The 15,839-nt window shown below is 47.9% G+C and overlaps 1 protein-coding gene across 1 annotated transcript in view; it reads left to right on the top strand.

Annotated features, from left to right (window-relative positions):
* Positions 1–417: 417 nt before the first annotated feature.
* PNOC (prepronociceptin) overlaps positions 418–15,839 on the top strand; it is a 47,288-nt gene continuing 31,866 nt past the window's right edge. Inside the window, exon 1 of the mRNA XM_020812606.3 lies at positions 418–769. The gene's annotated coding sequence lies outside the window, so the exon portion shown is untranslated. The remainder of the gene's footprint in view (positions 770–15,839) is intronic.

The following is a 15,839-nucleotide window of genomic DNA, read 5'->3' as shown; positions in this document are numbered from 1 at the left end:
CTCGAGGCCTCCCAGGGATCTTGTGAGAGCGTACGGGATTTGAAACGGGGACCTCCCAACGCGCACATTTAGCCTGCTCTCAAGGAGAGGAGGAGCCCATGGCTCCGTGATGGAACATGCGTGTGGCACATGGAACGTCTATGACCTTGGTTCCTGGTGCCTCCAGTTAAAAGGACCTGTGAAGTGGAAGGGCCTCGGTCTCAGGACCTCGCCGAAGGCTCCCCGTCAGAGCAGGTGATGCCCACCTCCATAGAGGAACCCCCGGACCCAGTAGGGAGCAGGACCTTCTGCCCAGCGAGGTCCGGGAGCCTCTTGCCCCTCGTTGGCAACCTCACCGAGGATGCCGGAGTGACCTGGCAGGGCCGTCTCCCCGTGAAAGACTTCCCGTGAGCTTTGTCTGCCTGGGCGGGTGAGGGTGGCGTGGTCTGGGGCATGTGCCTTCCTCCCGATGGGTGTGCGTGCGAGCATGAGTGCCTGCCGTCGTGCCATCGCGCCAGGAGCTTCAAGTGTGACAAAGACTTTCTGGGAAGGATTCCTCCGAGGGTGCCAAGGGGTGCCCAGCTGTTAGTCAGGCTCCGAGTCAGGTGGCTTCGTGAGAGGGCTGGACTCGCCAAGGGCTCGTGTATTAATGGGCCGGGGAGGTGTGCGGTGTGCAGTGTGTCTGTGCGCCTCCCGTGCCCATATATATATATAGGGGCCACGCTGACAGAGGCACAGTGCAAGACTCGGCGTCAGAGGAAGCCTCGAGACTCGGAGTGCGCGCAGGCAGGTAGGCAGCTGTTTCATTCAATCCTGAGAGCTTGCGGCTTCTCTTTGTCTTTGGGGTGCCGGAGAAAGTCGGTCCTCAGCACCACGGCCAGCTTCTTTTGCCAGTCCAGCGATTTGCAGCTGGGAGATCAGGGTGCGAGGGGGGGGGGAGAAACTGGGGGGGGCTGCCTTTCAGGGGGCTGGGTGCTTTTCGCATGACCTCCAACCTCACCTCTCTTCCTCCAAGGCAATAAGCCGCTTAAGGATGCCCTTCAGAGCTGTGAGCAAACCGAGAAGGATGCTTGCCTGTTTTCATAGGACCGGATTGGGATGCTGTGTGTGGGATTTGTCTTTCACAAACCGGGGAGTTCTCTGAAGGAAAAGCTTCTCTGGGATTGAGCCAGGGGGTGGAATTGGGGGGGGGGGTCCGGAGAGCTGCCACAGCCAAACGGATTGGATTGCAAAGCGGAAAACCTTTCTTCGTGGATTGAAATGTACTAAATGGAACCGGATTGCTTTTTGTTCATGTTGCGCATCTTTTATTTTATTCTATTCTGAAACCTGGGTATTTATTTATCGCCTCGGTCTTTTCTTTCTTGTCTTATTGATCTTTCTTTCATCCAGCTAGTTCTTAGGCACTTGTTTCTGATTCTTATCATTTTATTATTATTATTTTTGCTAACAGAAAACCGTTGTTTGTTTACCAGTGAAAAAAACAGCATGTTCTCCGTCCACGTCCCACCCCACCCCACCCACCCGGCTTTTGTTTTATTCTCTGCAAAGGGAACAAATCCCTGGAAAATACAATTGTAGATTTCCTATGGTTAAGAGAAAAGGCATTTTTTTCCGTGCAAAGTTACTTGACTCTCTCTCTGCATCGCCGTTTTTCACTTTGACCACATCCCATGTATTGATCAAAGATTTTTTTTCCTAGTCCCCTGGCCCTAAACTCTGGAACTTTATTATCGGTGACAAATGGTTTTGTTCCTCACAGCAATTGAATTGGGAACAATTGTTTTAGACACTCCATTTTTTAAAGCCGAGTTCCGAGAACAAAAGTGAGCCAGGGGGAAAAAAAAAACAGATCCAGAACTGGATTCTATTAGGCGAGGCAAAAACTTCTTTTTTCTGACATTTCTCTGCTTTTCCAGAACGGCATTCTCTGTGGCTAAAGATTCCGGGTCTTTGTCTGATGCTCTCACTGCACCGTGTAATTTAGCCAATTATAGTCAATTTTACGATCGGATGCGCACCACGCCGCTTACGCTTTTGCAGGTGTCTGATCCAGGAAAGTGTTTTCCAAGCTTTTTCGCACAAGATAAGATAGGAAAGACAGGGTGCCAAAATTACAACAGAATATAAGCCTTTGTGGTTCGGGGTGGCATGAAAAGGTGATCAAAGTCCCACCAGCCCTTCCAATGAAATGAATTCTGCGTTTGACGCAAATAGCGCTTTTCTCTTTGGGATGTCCATTATTTTCAGAGATGAAAAGAGCTTTTTTTCCCCCTCTTTAGTGGGCTCCATTAATCTTCAAATCAACAGCATCGCCTTCCAAGGAGATGCATTGACACAGGGAGTTTTAAAGTTCGCAACCGGACCAGCATGGAGGAAAACTAATTTCGTCTTTCGGGGGTGGGGGGGGGTTCAACCTAGCAAGGATTTAGCCACATCTTTTAAAGAGCACAGTTTGACTCTCCCTGTTCACAATCTTCTGATTGATCTCTTTCCCCTTCTTGCGTCTGTCAAAGAATCGAGATTGTGAGTTACACCGTCTCAAAGCAGAATGACCTACAGCGAAGTCTTATCTAAAGGAAAGTTTTGATTAAAAATACAGACATTACGGTTACGAATCTCCACATAAGTAAGGGGGTGGGGGGAAATAACACAGGCTGTGATGTTAGCAGCAGGAATGAGGAACTTTTGCGAAGGTGCCGCCAGAAGCCGATTTATGAAGAAATGGATTCTATTGGAAGCCAAAAGATTGACTTCATAGCGTAGCCCTTTTGGGGGGTGGCATCTCGTACCCACAGCTAAAAAGCACACAACCGAGCTACAATTAAGAAGCCACGCAGAATTACACACAGGCTTCACGGCTCTGCATGAACATCAGAAAAGACGCATCAGATCAGACCTAAGGATGATTTGCACTGTGATGGCTATTCCAAGGTACAGCAGGATCCATTCTGCCTCACAGACAAACATCAGCATAGTGGTGTGAACACAGCGTTTAACATGGTTGTGTTGAAACAATTTTTTCCTGGAGACTTCTAAGTCCACCCTTGTGGCAGTGAGTTCCACAGTTTAGCTCTGTGCTCATCTCTGTATTCTTGAAGGCTTTCATGGCCGGGATCCGGTGGTTGTTCTAGGTTTTTGGGGGCTGTTTGGCTGTGTTCTGAAGGTTTTTCTTCCTAACGTTTCACCAGTCTCTGTGGCCATGGGCATCTTCAGAGGACAGGAGTCAGAACTCTGTCTGTGTTCTGGTGTAGCGTGTGGGATAGTTGAGTATTTGTAGCTGTGTCACCCAATCTCCTGAAAAGGACAAAAAGCTGATCCCACAGCTACAAATACTCAACTATCCCACACACTACACCACAACACGGACAGAGTTCTGACTCCTGCCTTCTGAAGATGCCGGCCACAGAGAGCAGCAAAACTTTGGGAAGAAAAACCTCCAGAACATGGCCAAAGAGCCCAAAAAACCTACAAAAACATCTCTGTTCTTTCTCTGCACTGTGCATGTTTTCTACACTCTTTCCCCAAGCTAAAATTCCCCCAAAGTATCATCCTTTCTATCAGGTTCTTGCAGCAGATTTCAGATGTTCTTTTCAGGCCCCCTTCTTCTGTTTCTGCAACCCCCCTTTTGAGATTAAATCCGCTTGCCCAGCCAGAGGTGTGTGAAGGCAGGTGGCAATTCCCCAAGCGTTCCACAACCTCTTTTTATTTGTGTTTCGTTTTGTGTTCCTTGTTGATAAACTTCACCCCAATATCTGCCTGCCTTGTCCTGCTGTATCAAGTCTTCGCACCTCGAGAGAGTCGTTCATGGGTGCGGGAAGGCTCTTCCCTGGTCTACACAGGAGGAAAGGCTTTTTCCCCACCTCGGACCCACCTTGGGAGTCCTTTGCTGGTCCAGGTGGGCAACCCCCCCCCATCTCAGTGGCCAGTAAACCCTGGGAGGTGCCTAGACCGTTTGCAAGAGCTTAGTTAATTGGGTTTAAAAATTGGGCCCATGGGACCCGTCCGAAGTTCAGCCCCTAAAACCTCTTTAAGGAGACAAAATAAACTAACTTGGTGCTCAGCGCCTCTGTGTTTCAAAACTTAGAAACATTCCTCTCTGTTTTTGGACGACGACACCCAGAATCCTCCATGCCGCTGAGCGTTGTCGTCCAAAAAACAGACCTTTCCAGGTTGTGGGATCGGTGTGTTGGTGGCCTGGTCCAATCGCCCGAGCCTCCTCATTGCTCGATGACGCTCGCAGCTGGTGATGGGTTTTTTTTTTCCTTTGCTAAACCTGCGTCATCACAGAGAGAAGCCACAACCCACAGCACCGGCCTCTTTCCAACAGGCCGCTGCTCTGTGGAGTCCCTCGGCTTGCACCCCGTCCAGCTGAAGCCTGCAGTCGTCTCCGCGGCAGAGTCATCAAGTGCTGCAAACAACGGAAAAGCTTTGGACCCCCTCAGTGGCCTTAAAAGGCATTTAGGATGGGACAACATGGGCTGTCACGGACTTGAGATCAATCATCCTCTGGCTTCTTGCCCCGATTTCCCCCACACCCTGTCCCCAGATATCTCTACCTGGGCCCATTGCTCTGTTATTTCTACTGCTTTTTGCTACGCACATCATTCTCGCCCTCTCCAAATCTCTGCTCCATTATCTCTCTTTTAAAAAAATAACCACACCTTGGATGGACCCCTTTAGCTCCCTCCTTGTGCTAAAGCAAGGTGGACGAGCTCTGCCTTCTCTCAGTGTTGCTGGATTACAGCTCCCATCAGCCCTGGCCAGTGTGGACAAAGCTGAGGGACGATGGGGCTTGTCATCCAACAGGATGAAGAAAAGTCTCAAGTTGAGCAGCCCAGGGCAAGAGACGGAGAAGATATTCTTCCCACGTTGAACGTCACCCTGGCTTTCCTTGCCTCCCTGTGAAACCCATCCTTCAGTCGGCACAGATGGTGGTTTTTGTTGTTGTTGCTGTTATTATTATTGCAGCCTACCTTTTCTTGGAGGAGCTTAAAGTGGGTGGGCTTCAGGCACAACAGCCCATCGAGGTAGGACTCATTGAGGAAGGGAGAGTGGCTCAAAGCTAACCTCCGACGGAGCTGGAAGCTGAACATGAGTCTCCCGTGTTTTAGTTTGAGATCTGAAATGCTACCTCACAGAGTGGCATCATCTGTTTTATAAAATAATGGACATGGTCATCATCTTCTAATCATGACATGCCATCGGGTCAACTCTGCCTTATGGTGACTCTTTCCATGGTTTTCTAGACATAGAGCATTCGCGTGTGGTTTCTCGACCCCTTCTTCTGGTTGGACCCCCCATGCAGCTGGCCCCAAGGCGACCCGGGCTGGTTCTTTTCCTGGGAGGCATGATGGGGAATCGAACTCACAACCTCTGGCTCTGCAGCCAGATACCTAAACTGCTGAGCTATCCAGCCAGCTCCAACTTATGGCAACCTTTTTCAGGGTTTCCCAGGTACGGAGTATCCAGATGTGGCTTCTTGTTCCCTTCTTCTGAGCAGACCGCCATGGAGCTGGCCCAAGGCTGCCCAGGCTGGTTCCTCTCCTGGGAGGCACGACGGGGAATCGAACTCCCAACCTCTGGTTCTTCAGCCCGGTGCTCCATTCCACTGAGCTGTTCGGCCACCTCTTTTATTTTTTAATCTAAACACTGAAAACAAAGAACAACGCGAGCCTGTATGAACTTGTGACATGCATGCAGGAGGGGTTCCTTTACGACTCCACGGGCTGCAGTTTGCAAGAGCTGAGCGGAGCTGCTGAGGATGGGATCCCCTGGAGATCACTCATTCACGGGGTCAACGGACTTCTTCGGAGGCAACTTGACAGCACAAAAACAACAGCAACCTGACCGGAAACTAAGAACAGCCCAGTCGCTCTCACGAAGAAGGTCGCTGAGACCCAGCTGCATCCTCCAAAGCCTCTTGACCTCCACACCTTATTATTGACCGAGTCGTCTTGCCTTGTGAAAAGTCTCAGCATCGTAGCCTTCTCTGGAAACTGCAAACATCAGTACAGTGGTGCCCCGTTGGACGATTACCCCGCTTGACGATAAATCCGCTTAACGTTGAAGTTTTTGCGATCACTTTTCCCGGCTGGGCACTTGTGACTGTTGAACAGCAGGAAGGCAACAGGCCGAAATCCATCAGGACGACCCTTCTGCTTGTCCTGGGGGCAGCTGAGTTCACTGTGTTGTATGGCATGCAGCTGCTAACTGCAGGGACGCATCCAGCCTCTTCGAGGCTTACCTGAGAGGTAGGAGGTGAGCCAAGTTCTGCTCAACAAGTGATTTCCCATGCAGATGTTGATTGGCCTCGGGGACCCCGGGACCCCACAACACAGTCTAACGTTCTGGTCACACCATCAAGCCTAATGGTTACAGAGTTAAAAATAAATAAATGTTTTCTATATACGGTCAAGTCCTCTCTGACCAACGACCACCCCTATGAATTAATGACCTCCACTAAGTCCTGTGAATGCCCTCAACTCTTCGGAGTTAAGACTCTTCCCTTGGTTAACGGGTCAGCCTTTGCGAACCCAGAGAAACAAGTCTTTACGGGATGGTGGGGAATCAGACACACTCTTTCAGCCACAGTCAAACAGGAAAAGAGAGCATCGTATACACACGGTGAAGTCCAAGCTTGTGCTTCAGGAGCCTAGAAGCGATGCTGATAAATAAAGCTTAAAAAAATAGACAAATTGGAGTTTCCTGGGATGAGTGCAACAAATACTTGTACTTAAGGTGCCCAGATGAATTTTGAAATGCTTGCTGGTGATTGTCCGGTCTCATGCTGGGATTAACTTTTTGCTGGGATAATGCCAGCTACGATGAACCTGGAATACTTTTCTCAGCTACAAACAAGTATAGGTTTCTGCGGTTTGCCCTGTAGGTCTTGTTTTAAAGTTGGCTTGTAAAGGAAAATGTACAAGGCGCCTCCCAGCAAGTTCAGGCCGTCCTATCAAGTCCAGCAAACTAAGGGTGGTGGCTTCCTTTATTGAATCAGTCCATCTCACATTAAACCTCTTCCTCTTTCCCTACTGTCTTCCACTTTTCTCGGCTTTCTTGTCTTTCCTGGTGAAGATGGGATTCCACGGAGCTGTCTGTTGAGACCCCGGTGATCCCAAAATGTATGGGGACATGTACTCCACCCCCCATCCAGGACTTCTGTGGGAAATCTATTTTTGGGGGCCTGGGCTAAAGCAATTCCCTGGCAGACAAAAGGGCGACGTTGAGGAAGATAACTTCCTATTAACCTAAGCCTTTCCAAATGAAAAGGTTTTCTAACATGGAATGAGTGCAAATTCTGTCACTTGGGACTCTCAAAGCATACCCAATGAGGGAGGGGGGGGTTTCTTGAAGTGCACTGTCCAGAACTAAACACTGGACTCTATATGAGGCTCACCGAGTGCCAAATAGATGGGAATGTCTTGGGATTTGGAGACTATAATTCTGTTAATGCTCCTAAAATCGCATTGGCCTTTTTCACAGCCACGTCACACGGCTGGCTCCTATTCAGCTTGTGATCTACGATGGTTCCAAGATCCTTCTTCCTTGTAATATACAAAAGGAGCTTATGGGGGCCGTAGAGGATCCACTTCTAGCCAGGAACACACAGAGCATGAGAGGAGGCACTCATCCTGGCATACTGGATAATATGCAGAATAGGAGCCAAGATTCCCAGGGAACCAGAGGGATGCGAAAGGGCAGAATGCTTGGTCAGGTAGAGTAAAAGTCGCCGCAGAATACCAGCCCAGTGGTTAGCAAAATTGCACAGAAGAACCCCAGGAAGGAAGCATCAAATATAACAACGAGCAAAAGGCCCTCAGCCTCAGTATGACAACACTGAATAACTGGAGGAAAACATTTTACACACTTGGGTGTGGAGGCAAACTCCCAATTCACACAAACGGACTGCTCCATCCTCAGGATTCCAGCAGGCTGGGTCTCCTGACAGGTAAATCAAACCAGGAAACTCCAAAGAGCCAGCATCTCAGAGAAGAAGAAAAGGCAGTAATAAAGGCTGCAATAGGCCACCTGATGTTTTGTCATGGAACATCTGGATCGAAGTCTAAAGCACACGATAATTGAGCTGATTGGGGGAATCTATCCAAATAGGGAATGATTTCATTGCACGAAACATGGCTTGCGGCCTTGGCAGTTTGTCAGTTTTAGGGCACATGGTTGACACTAGGCGGGGTGTTTCTCCACATCAACACGCGAAGGGACCAGCAAAGATTGGGTTTTGCTGATAAGGAAGCGATGCAGCGGTAAGCTCTCGGGGGAGAGAATACCGATACATCACTTAGCATTTAGAAAAAATAATAATAATTTTTAAAAGGGAACAAGCACACTGGCCATGCAGTGCCCACGGCACCGGAAACACAAGTGGGTGCAAAGTAAATCGGTGGCAACGTTCGCACACGCCAAACGGAGCTGGATAGAAACAATTCAGGGATTGGATGGTTTTTTAAAAAAGACCATGCTGGCAAGCTTGAAATAAATCGATCTGTTGGCCAAATGAAATCAATTTTACCTGTGCATCATGTGAACAGAAATATATAAAATGAACCAAATAACCTCAGAATCTCGAGATAATCGTGGTTCTTACGTTCTGTGTGACTATGACCTATGTGGTCAGAAAGGCATTTGGGGGTCTTAGAACGGGGAGACCTGGCTCAAAAGTTGGAATCCCAGGGAAGCGGACGTGACTGTTTGTTGCATTTGCCTCTGAGGTTCCTCACACTTGTTGTGAGTCAAGCCAGATAACAGGATTGTTGTCCTTTACCCCACAGAGCGAAAGGTTCGAGGCTCAAAAGGGGCAGTTTGCCTAGGACCGCGAAATGGATTCAGGGCAGAGGTGCGGCTGATGTAGAGCTCGCCATTTTGACTTGCGCACCCTCCAGTGTTAAAACAAGGGTTGCGCATGCCCAGCCCATGCGCCTGCTGCTGGAGATCCCGAAACAAAGCTTGTGAGAGTCTGGTGTCCAATGGAAAGCATCTCAGCGGTCAGGTAGTCCCGTCACCTTCCTTAGCGGTCAAAGCCTCGTTGCACCACATGCTGGTTAACAGCTGTTTTCTAGCCAGATTCATTAAGTTATTAATATGAAAAGCTTCATTGCTGCTCTTTCGTGCTTAAAATAAGGAAAGAAATTTGGAGCGAGTGCAAAAATATGGATTTTGAGAGTGTCGTGGAATTTTCTGCAGCAGCCCGTTTAGGGCTGAAGACGATTGATAAGAAGAGGAAGAGGCAAAAAAATTCTGGTCCCTTAACCTTTGCGCCCCCACCAGATCCAGATAATAAGCTATCTCTCAGGGGTTGTGAGCAAAAATGGATGTTATAGATAATCCATGATTGGAGAAGAGGATTCTTTAACTGCAGAAAGCGTCTGAGTGCACAGCAGGACCTTTTCTTGGATCATACATATGTGTGTATGATCATACATACATACATACATACATACACACACACACACACACACACACACATCCTGCTTCACATGGATTACGATCAAGAGGAGATACTGTGTTTAGAGCGTCTTCACCCTTTGTACTGTTTTTTATTTGTTTATTTGTTTGTTTTTCTAAGCATGGTTTTTACAGTGACTCCCAGAGTCTACGACTATGAGTCTGTATCTAGAAAGAGTGCTCGCATCTGCCGTGAAAAAGATGGAACTGTGAAAAATGACACATTTATGTCTTTGGGATTGCACCCAACTGTGTCCCTTTGTGTGTCTAACTCTGGAGCCCTGCATAGCAAAAGAGATCATATTATAATAGTTCAGGCTCGATTTGTTCTAGGACCCACTTGTTTGTCTTTCGAGTTCCTTCATGGCTGTCCCTTCTGAATCTCCGCCTTATTCTGATTTCTTGGTTGCCGTCTCCCTTTGGACTGACGGTTGAACCAAGGTATACAAGATCTCTAACTATTTCAAGTTCTTCTGCAATCATCATTTTTGTCTTCTTCATGTTCAACTGCAGTCCTGCTTTGGTTCTATCCTTCCTGGCCTTTAAGGATCTAACGTATGAAACATTAGAGAATGTTCCGATTAGAAACAAATGGAAGCTTTTCTTTCAGTTCCCTTGAATGCCGATTCTAAAACCTTTAATATCTTTGTCTTCTTGATGCTTTCATCTGCAAAGCATTTCGAGCACCTAATTATTGAGGGAAGGAGGTTGATAAATTTGGATAAAACACAGGAGGGGGAGAAATCAGTGGTTAATTTCAAATGATGAATTTGATGTTTCATGCCAACACCAGACTTGCAAAGGCAAGAACTGGCATTTTGAGAAGTTACATTTTCCCAGTGATATAAGGGTCATGTCAAATTCTAGGAATTTTGAGTCCGAAAGTGTTACTTCTCCAAAATCTTTGATAACCAAGGTAAGGAGACAAGACGTCCGAAGGCCCAGCTCGAGTGGAGAAGAAACCATCTCAGCTTTGAGGTGGCCTGGAAAGGTTGTGCAGGAAACCTAAGATTGATCTGATGCTCGAAGGAGAGGCTCACACGCTCAAGATTGTGAAAGGTTCCTGAAAGAAATTACTTAACCTGGATTTGTAAATGCACTTTGGTTGAAAAGGGGCGTGAAAAACTTTTAAGTGCAGTTGAAGTGCTTTTTGCCAGCGCTGCAATTAGGAGGGGTGTGTGTGTGTGTGTGTGTGTGTGTGTGTGTGTGTGTGTGTGTGTGTGTGTGTGTGTGTGTGTGTGTGTGTGTGTGTGTGTGTAGAGAAAGGAGCATGTTTCAAATTCTTTCATAATTAGGAATACAGTAATCATAATCATAATAATTTTAGGAATACAGAGCTAGAAGGGATGGCTGTCCTGCCATTCTCATAAGAGGAGATGAGAATATCATTACTATCATGGTCTTTTTCTCTAAGATTCTGCAAATGGAATTGGCTCCAATGGAAGTACGGAACTCTTGCTCCTTTCTCTCCCCCCCCCCCCCGGCAATGTTTCAGGGACTACAAATCCCATAATTCCCAGAGGCTGGCCACAGGGTGGGGCTGATGGGAGCCGTCAGCTCCCACATTTGGAGAAATGCAGACGTCTCCCAACCCCGGCTGTAAATTATACATAACCTAACTCATCTTTCTCCCAAGGGCTGTCAAAAAGAATTCAGATTTTTCTGGATGAGCAAGAGGATAGTTACAAAGGAATCTGGATTTTACCGCTTTAGCTGACTCCTAAATTTGAGGATTTGCCTTTCCTGTGAGCCTGCTTATTATGAATAGGTCCATGAAAAGGGCTGCGTCGTGTAGCAGTCAGAGAGCTGGGCGAGGACTCAGGAGATCCCAGTTCAAGCCCTCACTGGGCCGACTGGGAGGCCTTGAGTTAGCCAGCCAACCCCAGTCTCGTTCAACCTGCCCTACCTCTTAGGCTTGTTGTGTGGATAAAGTGGGGGTTTCTTGAGCAAAGTGTGGAAATTTAGTGTCTTCCTCATTGCACAGTAGATGAAAGGGACCTACAGAGCAGACTGACTGCAACCCCCCCCCCTCAGTAGACCACTCTTTATTGGTTAGTTTACCTCAGCTGGCATTTACTGTCTCACTCAGAGGCATGGGCAATGCGAAAAAAATTAAAAAAATGTTTCTGTTTACTCACATATCTTCATAGATATAAAAACAAACATTACATTCTGTAGAAAATATTAACTGGTTGCATAGCTGAGCTTAACTGGTTAACTAGCTTCATGCTTACTTTATACTGACATAACAATTCACCCTGTCTTCACCTCTGAGGGGGGGGGAGAGGTGGGATAAAGACTTTGAGACAGAGAGGGAATGATTGGCTGATACCAAAATGATTGACATCAGTGGTCGCTGCCTCCCAGCCAAAGCCTCTTAAAGGGATTGCATGCAGAGTGCAATGTTTCCAACAGGACTATGACACACCTGAAGCCTGCTATAGGACTGGGGGAAGCTGTTATACCCTTGTACCTCGAAACAGATCCTATAAACTCCAAGAGGCATCATCCTAACTAAGCCTGCAAAGGATCAGGTTAGATTTATGCTTAGGGTCATAGGCATGGGGGCCATTCCTGTTCTTGATTACTTCTAGGTAAGCCCTTCTTGAATCCAAGGGAGTTACTCCAAAGTAAGGGCAGCATGAGGCCCATAGACCAATAGTGCAACCGGGCTAGAGCTCACACAAACGTAAAGCCTTCGGGATTTTCTGATCGTCGGGGGAATATGGCATCATCCACCTTTAGCTTGTGAGTTTAGCTACAATCTTCAAAGCAGCTGGTGGAGAAATGGATTTCCCCAGGAGCATCATCCTATTTTTGTGAACCCTTACTGTTCCAATGCAAAGTATTTGGGGATGGTTTGGTTGGAATTGATAGTTAAGAGCCGTTCACTTTACAAAAGACCTGTTCTTAATGGAGATACAACATGCCATTGCTCATTATTTGATGAAGCAATAAGCAATCCAGCTCTCTGTGTTTCTTGTATCACTGTTATGAGGATGGCTGGTCGGAACCCTCATGATAAACACCTATGCTGCCTTAGAAGGTCGAGCATTCTCCTTCATGAGAAGTTTTTAAACAGACCATCATTCAGGTATGTTATAGATATGGGTTTCGGGCATCCTCATGGTTTTGGATTAGATAACGCCTTGGGTTCACATCAAGACCTACCCTGCTACGGTCCTCAACTACCCTGCTCATATTCAAGCTCGTGGTTTCTTTTAGAAAGTCAGTCCATCTCTTATTGGGTCTTCCTCTTTCCCTACTGCCTTCCACCTTTCACAGCATGACCGTCTTTTCTGGAGAATCCTGCCTTCTCATGGATGTGCCCAAAGCAGGACACCCTCCGTTTAAGCCTTTTTTTGCTTCTAGAGAGAGTTGATCTGATCTAGGACTCACTTGTTCCTCTTGCTGGCCATCCAGGGCATCCGCAATGCCCTCCCTCCAGCAACACATTCAGATAAATCCATTCCTCTCCCCCCCCCGCCCCCCAATTCCTAGCTAAGCATTCAGACTTCCTTAAGCTTTTCAACAAACCTCTTTTGCTGTATATTGGGCCTTTCTGGTGCCCTTCCAGCCGCTCTTTCCCAGGTTTCTGACTTTCCTCCTGCAATCCCCACTCTCGGAGCAGAAAGACAGGTTTTTCAGCCAGTTCTTCCCAAGCCCTAACTAGTGGGCGCATGGGGCTGCATAAACAGCACAGCATCCTCCGCTGAGCTGCCTGGGCCCGGCCGAATCCATGACTGTTCTTTTCCAATTACTTTTTCTCCAGCACAGAACAACCCCCCTGCAATTCCTCCCCCCCCCACTGTTACGTTGCCTGCCTCCGCTTGGCCGATAACGTACATTTAAACAGGACGGTGAGCGGTAAGCAGCAGCTATTTCATGCTAATAGGGGGGAAAGGATGTTAGATTTCATGGCGCATTACCCCCGAACCCCTTCTCTTCCACGATCTGTCATGAAATATGTATGAACGTTAGAGGGGAAACGGTCTCCGGGCTCTTCAGCAGATTTACATGGAAATTAGAAATCAGAGAGAATCAAACTCCATATGAAACCCGTGGGCCCATTTCCACTTGTTGGTGAACTTAAGGAGATGGGGACATTTTTTTTAAAACGGCTTTATCGCGAAGCAGATTTTCCTCGGTTCATTTAGTCCGACAACATCATCAACTCTCACGGATGGGCGGGATGGGATTCTTTCATCGCTCGGGCTTCCAGCGTCTGGCATTCCCTGTCGGTCTCCCGCCCAAATAACGACCGAGCCCAACCCTGCTCAGCTTGTGAAATGAGTTGCCTTTGAAGGGAAAACTCGCTCAAGTTAGCTCTGATTCATCCCCTGGGGTCGAAACAGGTCCTAAGGATGTCACTTTGGCTTGGGCCTGTCGACACCGGCTAGGGTTGTGGCCCACGTTCCTGAAGAGATGAGAGGTACCACATGCGCGGTGGATTTTTCGCACTTCCTGGCCTGTCTAAAAGAGGGATTTGTTGGAAATCCCATTCTACTGCAAAATTCCTGCTCAGTTGCCCAAACGGCATTATCTGAAAAGGCGTTAGAGCATTGGTTCCCAGCCTGGGCCCCCCAGATGTTCTTGGACTGCAACATCTGGCAATGCACAGCTGGTGATGAAGAAATCCTGGCCAGCACAGCTGGTGATGAAGGCTTCTGGGAGTTGTAGTCCAAGAACACCTTGGGTGACCCAAGCTTTGGGAATCGCCGCTCTAGCATGCAATGACTTCTCAGGCGCAAGGGTTTGAGAGCGCGATGGATTATGTACGTAGAACCATTTTGGCTTGGCTTCAGGCTTGGCGATGGGTTGGAGGCTGTTCAACTGTCTTGGTAGACGATCGATCTGCCCAGGAAATGGGCAGGGAGATTCTGGTGGACTTTTCTGTGACTTTCCGTACGGGCAGCTGTAGAATTGAATAAGGGTAGAGGGTAAAATTCAAGCCTGAACCACAGAATGGTGGATTTTGAGAAGATGGTTGAAGGAAGAAGGAATGGTAGCGATGTGCTGGGAATCTGGGGAAGCATTCTGGCATGTGGGGCAGCAAGAGAGGAAGAGACTTTTGAAGGAGCAGGAGATCCATAGATACTGGAAGGCAGTGGAGACTAAAAGGGGCTGACGGTCAGATTCCCAAAGATCTCCTGGATGGAGAATGCAGGGAAATCGCCCCAGAGGGAGAAGACAGCTGCGATACAAGGAGATCTGCAAGCGGGATCTGATGGCCTTAGGAATGGATCTCAACAGATAGGAAATCCTGACATCTGAGCATCAAGCCTGGAGGCAGGCGGTGCATCACGGCCTCTCCCATTTTGAAGAGACCCTTGCCCAGCAGGCCGAGGCAAAGAGGCCATCCCGGAAGCAGCAAAATCAAGGAGCTGGACAGGGGACAGATTGTGTTTGTCCTCAGTGTGGAAGGGATGGTGACTCTCGGATTGGCCTCTTGGGCCACACGAGACACTGTTCCAAGACCTCCATTCTGAGCATGTTTCCATCATCTCTAGAGACTGAAGGATGCCTAATCTAATCATCAAGGGGTTCATCGGAAGGAAAAAGGCAAGAGTCAAACGTAGCTTTTGCTAGAGCTAGGAGTAGCTGCAAAGCCGGTGGAAGGATTTCATGAGCAGCGTCCTGCGATTAGAACAGAAAGAGAGGCGAATTCTTTTTGACAGCAGAGTTCTAGGCATTGCTGAACGGAAAGAGAAGGTGTTGTCGGTGTTGATGATTTTACTGTTCTTTGAAAATCTCAAAGACCCAAGTCTCTCTCTCTCTCTGTGTGTGAGCCTGCCTGGGATTTAAGCTCATCAGGAGGCCTTTCTCTCAGACCTTCATAAGTGTGCTTAGTGGGGACACGGGAGAGGGTCTTCTCTGCGGCTGCTCCCAGAGACTCTGGAACTCCCTCCCACTGGAGGCCAGCCTGGCCCCATCTTGGCTGTCCCTCCCTTTCTCTTCCAACAAGCTTTCCTTGAGTGACTGGCTACCTGAGTGGTGTTTTTTTAATGGACTGTCATTTTAAAGGAGAAAAGCCCTAACCTGAAAATAAGCCCTGGTACGATTTTTCAGGATGCTCATCATATAAGCCATACCCCAGAAAAAAGCCCCATTGAAGTGAAACCCCCGCCCTCCAGTACTAAAAACACATTTAAAAACAGCAGAGGGCAAAAATCAATTTAAATCAAAAAACTAACACATACAGCATGGCATAATACCTTTCTTGGACCACAAAAACCCCATTTCAGTCCCAAGCATTTTTAAAACACACACACCAAAATGACTTATTTTGGCCAATTTAAAAAAAAGGCCCCAGGAGATGAGGGGTTTTCTGATCCTGAGTTTTCGGTCGATACCTCAAGACTCCCCTGCCCCCCACAAAATGATCCCGGTGAGGG

This window comes from Pogona vitticeps, chromosome 1 (genome assembly GCF_051106095.1).
Source record: "Pogona vitticeps strain Pit_001003342236 chromosome 1, PviZW2.1, whole genome shotgun sequence".
In the NCBI taxonomy this organism is placed as follows: Eukaryota; Metazoa; Chordata; class Lepidosauria; order Squamata; family Agamidae; genus Pogona; species Pogona vitticeps.
Note: the sequence above shows the minus strand (reverse complement) of the source record. Positions and strands in the feature narration are given on the sequence as shown.